Below are 8,048 nucleotides of genomic sequence, written 5' to 3' on the forward strand. Positions count from 1 at the left end.
ATACGCAGTAACGGTGGCCAAGGCAAATGGAAAGATATATCATTGCGTTAATTAACTAGTGTGTTTAATTCATTTTTCTGATCGCATTTAATTTATCGCTCGTACGAACGTCCCAATCACGCTGAAACACGCTATGTACAAGCCTACACGCGGCCGCCACATGCACTTATGAATAAATGTAATGTATTATTATACGCACATTATTTTAATATATATTGTTATTTATAATTATTAATTTACTAGCGGACACCCGGCGTTGTTCGGCGAAATAAATCGCCTCAGTTGGTGACCACTTGTTTAAAGAAAAAAAATACCCAAAAATATAGTTTTTCTAATTTCTATTCTATCCTATCCATTCCATCCATCCATTCCGTCCGCTCGGGTCCAAATCGGTCCGTCCGCGTTATTACCTCCGCCAAGGGGTTTAGCAGCGAGGTTGTTTTCACCGGCAGTGTGTTTGTTTCGGGCGTGCGGTTGTTGTTTGGGTTTTGGTTTGTGTGCGTTTGTTTGTGTACACTCCTAACTTGAAAAAGTTATGGAACGGATTGTCATAAAGTTTTCAGGCATAGGTCCAGGAAATGGGCTAACTTAGAATTGAAAGATTTTGCGGTTGCGTGATTCGGATCATTAATTAAATAATTAAAATAATTTTCAGGATAGGTCAGGAATGGGCAGTAACTATATAATATGATTACTTTTCGTAGTCTCCTGGATTCAAATAATTTATTAATTAATTAATTAATACAATTTTTCACAGTGATAGAATTCAAGCTGCCTTGGCGGAGGTCTGCGCCTCTCGAGTGCCTCTAGTATTTTATTATTGTTGCCCTCCAGGGGCGCGTTTACTTTGAATGTTGGTCCAGGGCGCGGTTTATTTAATGTTGCTCCAGGGGCGCTGTTTATTTAATGCTGCTGCAGGGCGGCACCGTTTATTTAAGTTTGCTCCAGGGGCCCGTTTATCTTAATTGTTGCTCCAGAGGCGCGTTTATTTAATGCTGCTGCATGGGGCCAGTAAATTTTTTCCGTTTTTGGCTTTGATGCACCTCGGAGCAGTCAATCCAATGTGCCCGTGGCATTTAGCACCAAATGTACCCCTTATACTGAACGTCTTTAATTTTTTTTTAATTTTGAAATTAAACCGCAGGCCGGCTGAGTACTGGCCGTTGATAGCAGAAGTTACACCTACTAAACTTAAACAGTCAAAAAGTAAAGAAAAAATATATTTCGCCCACGGTGGACTCGAACCCAGAATCCGCTAGGCCTGGCGTAGTTCTTCTAGTTATAAGAGTCAGACAAACTCACACAACCTTATATATATAGCTTTATTAAGTTATTTTTATTTTTTTATTTAATTTAATTATTATATATAAGATAATATCAGTATTTAATATCACATTATTCATATTATTCAAATCAGTCACGCTCCATTCTGAACGACCATTCTCACACTATACCTTTTTCGAATGATATAGGTGGCGCGTTGCTGTCGCCTGGAGCTTTCCTCCGTCGTCGCGACCCGTTGCCGGACACGATCGCAACGAAACTCATCGAACGCCCGACTCGGCGTGGTTGCAGCACGTGTGCCGCTAGCGCCCCCCCTCGTCACCAAGTCAACGTACGTGCGCCGGCAGACGACTCATGGCGCACCGGGTCTTCTTGGTCAGATGGTAGACGCGCGGGAAACGGGCAAGCCGACTGTTAGCCATCTCGACTTTTGACGGTCACCGCGGTAGGAGATGCGTAGCGCCCGGCAGCACCGTAGGAGTGCTGGTACGCCGAGCGAAAGGCGTATGCGCGCAGAGCGTGATGGCGGCCCAGGCGCGGCCGCGCGCTGGCAGCGACGCCGCGAACCGCACGGTGCTTCACGCCGCCAGTGTGCCGTCGCTGCCTGCTCTGTGAGGAACGCCCGTTCACCGAAATATTTCTCGCCCCGACCGTCATCGTCATCGTTCGTTGTCGTCGCCGCCCGATTGCGAGCATTGACGTACACGGGCTCTCGCAATGTGCGGGCGGTAGAAAGACGAGCTCGCTAGCAGATCGAAATTAGTATTCCGGGCCGAAATGAGTGTCGCTTCCGGGCCCCGAGACACGTGTCTTCCAGCCGCGAAATGACGTTGTCTATCCGGCGCGCCAAAATGGACGCTGTCTTCCGGCCCCGAGCATCACCGTGTCTTTGGGGGCAATATGTCGTGATGCCGCATAGCTGATCAACACGCAAGGCCGCTTCTCACGACCCGCACACAGGCGCGTGTGTTACACGCTCTCCACACGTCGGCCCGTCCATCGCACGAGGCGGTCTGCTACCACACCCAACAGCCACGATGACGGCGCATGCGCAGACGCTGGCTCTGCCCGACGTCGTCACAGCACGCGCTATGCGCACCTCCCGCCACCCATTTGTTAATCAGAAAAAAGCATGATGTGGGCATTTAGACTTGCACCGGCGCATTCCTACCGCGGTTCGCGGTTCTTTTGCATAGTGCCACGTGTATGGCAGACGAGGGGGACACAAATGGTATTAGTAACAGTCACAATTCGAGATTAATGTCATTTCATAATTCTATTTAGTGACTGTCATATATTTCCAATTTCAGTGACAGTCATTAAATCAACCAATCAGAACAAACTTAAATTTTTTCTCAGCAATCATAGGAGGAATTATGACAAACAGTAAATAAATGATTTTAGTGATAGACACTAAATCGATTTAGTGACAGTCACTAAATACCATCGGCCTTTTGGGTTCCCAACCTCGCCTGCCATACACTGTGATATATGGATGTAGTTGTTGTATGTAGGTGTGCTGTGTGGTGTGTGGTGACGCTATTTGTGTGTGTGTGTGATACTGTGCGTTGGTCGCGTGTCGTGTGTGTCATGTGCTCGAATATGCGATCGCGTGTGTACGTGCTCGGTACGGTGCGCTGCGTGTGTTCGTGTGTGTTGTACGTGCGTGTGTGTTGTGGCGTCCGGTGTGTGCGCGCGGTTCGTGTGTGCTGGGTAGTAGGTGGCGCTGTTGTGTGTCGTGTGTTGCGCTCTACGTGGTTGCGGATGGGTCAGTGTGCGCCGTGCGTGCGTGCGTACGAGTTTGTGCGTTGAGCAGTGCGTGTGTGGTGTGTATCATTTCTAATTTACATTTATCTTCTCCTTTCATTGAATTAAAATAACGACACACGTAGCGTCATATATATCATATCCATTACTTCGGACATAAAATGACTATATAATATATATATATTATATATAGCGGTCAATGGCTAGTCTACGAGAGTATACTAACGGGTAGGGATTCCACCGCTTGTTCAAATAACCCGCGTCCTAAAGTGTTCAGCGCTATAACGGGTAGGGAGTTGGTCACGCTGGTCGTAGCCACGTGACCATTGTGCGGTATACTAGGTGGCGGTATAACAGTAAGCCTTCCGCGACTTGTTCCACCGTTGCCACTAACTTCGTCTCTAGAAAAGGCCTTTTTTGCGGCATTTTTTTCGCCGAAATTCCGGACACTAGAGCTGCACATAATTAGCCCATTATGCACGCAAGGTGGCATGCTCCGTGGACGTCGTGAAAGCATTACGAAAGTAAAATTACTTCTTGTTGTGTATTTCGTTGACCATTCCACGTCAGGTGGGGTAGTCACAGCGGACCGGTTGGTAAATTTTTTTTGCTGTATGAAATTATGTTCAGACAACTCTTGCCAGAATATTCGACATCCATAGAGCTGGCCCGAAAGTTTCGGAGGGAGGCATAGAGCATGAATCCTGTTAGTTATTTAACATGAATAAAGTGCTATGTTTCTGTAAGTGCAGTAACAGTGTGAGTATTTTTAATTAATTACTGTTCCGATGCTTATTCAGGCCGCAGCCTATGGACGCCCTCTACTGTTGGTTCAACACCTTAAAGCCACCTACGCGTAAGAAGTGCGCTTCTCTGCCGAGGAAGTCGATTAATGAGTTCTCATGTTCAATGAAAATACTGTTATGCAAGTGCTCTTAGCATGATTTTTCTAAGTCACATGCAGTGTTCAATAATAACATGATATTATTACCATGTTTTTTCATTGTAAACAATGTACACTATCCGTTAACATATTTACATGTATTTACATAAATACACTAATTTTACACAACATTTAGCGTGTCAAAAAAATACGATAATTATCTTCGTTTTACCTTATTCTGTTGGGGCACTCTAACCCTAACGGTGTCAAGAATATCTGACTTTACATGCTTTGCCAATTATTACCCTAACCCTCTTCTAACACTTACGCATAACCGCCATGAACGCGAAAATTTAACTTTTCATTGATTTCTGTGCTTTTGGGGCACCTTTGAATTCAGGCTACCGTATAAGGAAAAGACGGTCGAATCATTCATCTAAACATTTCAAGCCTCGATCCGTATCTCTGCCTGCTCCTTTAAGGTGTCGATATAACAGTAAGCCTTTCGCGCAAATTGTTCACCGTTGCACTACTTCGTCTTCTAGAAAAGGCCTTTTTTTGACATTTTTTCGCCGAAATTCAGGCACTAGAGTGCAATTTAATTCAGCATTATGCACGCAGGTGGCATGCCTCGCTGACCGTCGAGGAAAGCATTAGAAAGTAAAATTATTTCTTGTTGTGTATTCGTGACATTCCGTCAGGTGGCGTAGTCACAGCGACCGGTTGGTGTTTTTGTGTATGAAATGTGTTTCAGACAACTTGCAGACAATCGCATCAATAGAGCTGGCCAAAAGTTCGAGGGGAGCATAGAGCATGAATCTGTAGTTATTTTAAACATGCAATAAAGTGTATGTTTTGTAAGCTGCAGTAACAGTGTGAGTATTTCTTAATTAATTACTGTTCGATGCTTATTCAGGCTGCAGCCTATGGACGCCCTCTACTGTTGTTCAACCCCTTAAAGCACAGCCTGGATCTAAGAAGTTTGCGCTTCTGCCGAGAAGTCGATTAATTGAGTTTATTTAATGAAAACTCTGTTATGCAAGTGCTCTGCATTGATTTTTTAGTCACATGCATGTTACAAATCAAATTTATACAGTGTATTTTAACTGTAACAATGTACATATCCGCTGTACATATTTACATGGATATTTACATAAAATACACTAATTTTACACACATTTGGTGTCAAAAAATAGATAATTATCTTTCTTTTTCTCTATTGCTTGGCACTACTAACGCCTAACAGTGTCAAAATATCTGAACTTTAATGCTTGCAATTTACCCTAACCCTCGTTCTAACACTCACGGCATAACCGCATGAAGCCGAACATTAATTTTCATTGAATTTCTGTGTTTGGGGCCACCTTTGAAATTCGGTACCCGTATAGGAAAAGGGGTCGAAATTCATTCATCTAATTTCAAGTCGATCACGTATCTCTGCCCTAGCTCCTTTAAGGTGGCGTATAACAGTAAGCCTTCGCCGCATTGTTCACGGTTGCATCTACTTCGTCTCTTTAGCAAAGGAGCCCATTATTTGCGGCATTTTTTTCGCCCGAAATTCGGCACTAGAGCTGCATTAATTAGACATTATGCACGACAAGGTGGATGCGCTCGTGGACGCTCGAGACAAGCATTAGAAGTAAAATTATTCTTGTTGTGTATATCGTGACATTCCGTCAGGTGGCTGTAGTCACAGCGACGGTTTGGTGTTTTTTTGTGTATGAATTCGTTACAGACAACTTTGCCAGAAATTCGCATCATAGAGCTGCCAACAAAGTTTCGAGAGGGAGCATAGAGCATGAATCTGTAGTTATTTTTAAATAGAATAAAGTGTTATATGTTTTGTAAGTGCAGTAACAGTGGGAGTATTTTTAATTAATTTCTGTTCGATGCTTATTCAGGCCTGCAGCCTATGGACGGCCTCTACTGTTGTTCAACACCTATAAGCTGCGGCTCCTCACAGTAAGGGGTGCACTGGCGTCTCTCGCCAGCTGCTCCATGGTAAACAACGCAAGGCTTATCAACGAGTGGTGAGATATACGATCACGTTTTTATTCCCCGACTCACCCTCTGCCTGGTGCTTGCTGACGGCTTGACCGTCCTTGCACCTAGACACGTTGAGTTCTCGGGCCGTAGTGCTTGTTACTGTATATGCTGTGTTCATTGTTTCTGGGTATTCAGCCCAAGTTTGTGTGATGTTCGTAGCTACCGGCCTGTCGGTCGGTATGCTGATAAAAGCACCGGCGTTGAACACTCAACTTGGTAGTGTTGTCTCCGTTAGTGCTCGTGTCCGCGTGTGGATCTATAGTCAAACCTGTGGCGCACATTGAGGCCGTGACTGGCTCAAACGTTACATATATATATATATATATATATATATATATATATATATATATATATATTACTCGTAGCCTTCCAGCCTGTGTTCAATCATTGTGTCGCTTCATGAACAAAGCAGTTACTAAAACAGTACTAGGGCGTACTGTACTGCATTGTACGCGTATACGTCTGGGAAACGCGTTAATCGTTAGTTATGTTGGTTTTGTAAAAATATTACGCAACTCTACTGCTAAAATTATGTAGCCATGTTGGAATTGGAGCCGATGGAATAGCAAGCGAAATGCAAGACATGTCGGTGCCAAAGGTTTCGTGTGAAGTCTCTATACTTTGATTATAATATCACTTAATAGTACGAGTAAAAATGTTGCGTACGCGCCTAAACGTTAGGTGTTTTTGGTTGGTTGTTGTATCATATTCCTTCAGGTCTGCAATCGGAAAACCCATTCGGCTCTTTCCGTCATTCCTAGAAAAGAGTATTTTCTATTCAGTTGAATGGTCCGAGGGTTCCCGATTGTCAGGTCTTTTCGCATCGTTCTAGATCTATTACCTTATTTTAACGGAGTATAGAGACAAGTGCTACACCACCGGGCGCATCTGTCACAAAAATATGTGGAAAATCCAACCCAGCTCTACTCTCGTAAACTTCAACAACACACGACAATTGCATTCACGACATCTATGAATAATTAACCCAGTCATATGGAGGGAGCGTGTGATATGCTACACGTGCTACTGAATTTGTATGACATATATAAATGAACACGTCGGTGTTAGAAATTATCCGTTATTTCAATGTTAACTATGTGTAAATGCTTACAAGCATATATTTTGAAATTAACAAAACATCAACCGGTAACTATGGCATGAGTTTTCTCTTTGATTTACAGCTAATCAATATAAATTCGATTTGCCTCGTTTCTCGCATCTCTCTATCTCAATTATTTGCGCCCTCTGACAATACAATTTTCATCCCAACTCACGTCCTCGTTTTCATTGCTGTATCCCTCGCTACTTCCCTCTGTATCCTTCATACACAATGACAAACATCAACATTACAAATAATAACAGTGTATGCGTTGTTTTATTAGATCAGTGTTCAAACATATAAGGTTATTCACAAATGGTATTAGTTACATTTTAGACACAAGTTAATGATTGAATTAGTATGACATATATGAATAAATACGCCTGTGTTCGAAATTATTATAAGCCGTTATTTAAATGTTAATTATGTGTAAATGTCTACACAAATATATTTTGATATTAATAAAACATGATAAACATCTCGCTATCTCATTTGCTCTGCCTCTCTCCTTCCTCGCCCACTCTGTCAGTAGAATTATCACCATTCGCAAAACAGCGTCTTCGATTTTATTATGTTTTAATCCTCCCTACTTCCCTCCGTATCCTTCATATATCATACTCGATGACAAACATCAAAATTGCAAGTAATAATACAGGCTATACGTTGTTTTTTTAGAACATGGTTCAAACATAATATGGTTATTCACAAATGGTATTAGTTACATTTGAGACAAAAGTTACACATTTCTTTAATGCTCACACATTGGGTACTCATTAAAAACACAACGGGGGGCTTTGGATGCTCACTTAAGCGGTTTCAGAGCTTTCACAAGCAATTCGTAGTTCAGCCTCACCCTGGCAGAAGGCTGTAGGAGTTGAGTTGTATTCGTTGGGATTCCACACCTGTCCCAGTCGATGTGTGCGAGTGCGCTCCGCGTGTTTCACAGAGTCAAGCTGCTCTTACATGTGG

The 8,048-nt window shown here is 43.0% G+C and overlaps 1 long non-coding RNA gene across 1 annotated transcript; it reads left to right on the forward strand.

Moving 5' to 3' along the window:
- Positions 1-4,348: 4,348 nt before the first annotated feature.
- On the forward strand, positions 4,349-5,864 carry LOC106818519. The gene is made up of 3 exons (XR_001395239.1): positions 4,349-4,416; positions 5,391-5,403; positions 5,836-5,864. It is a non-coding gene; the product is annotated as an uncharacterized LOC106818519 (long non-coding RNA).
- The last annotated feature ends 2,184 nt before the right edge of the window (positions 5,865-8,048 follow it).

The sequence above is a fragment of the Priapulus caudatus genome, unplaced genomic scaffold, assembly GCF_000485595.1.
Source record: "Priapulus caudatus unplaced genomic scaffold, Priapulus_caudatus-5.0.1 Scaffold2300, whole genome shotgun sequence".
In the NCBI taxonomy this organism is placed as follows: Eukaryota; Metazoa; Priapulida; class Priapulimorpha; order Priapulimorphida; family Priapulidae; genus Priapulus; species Priapulus caudatus.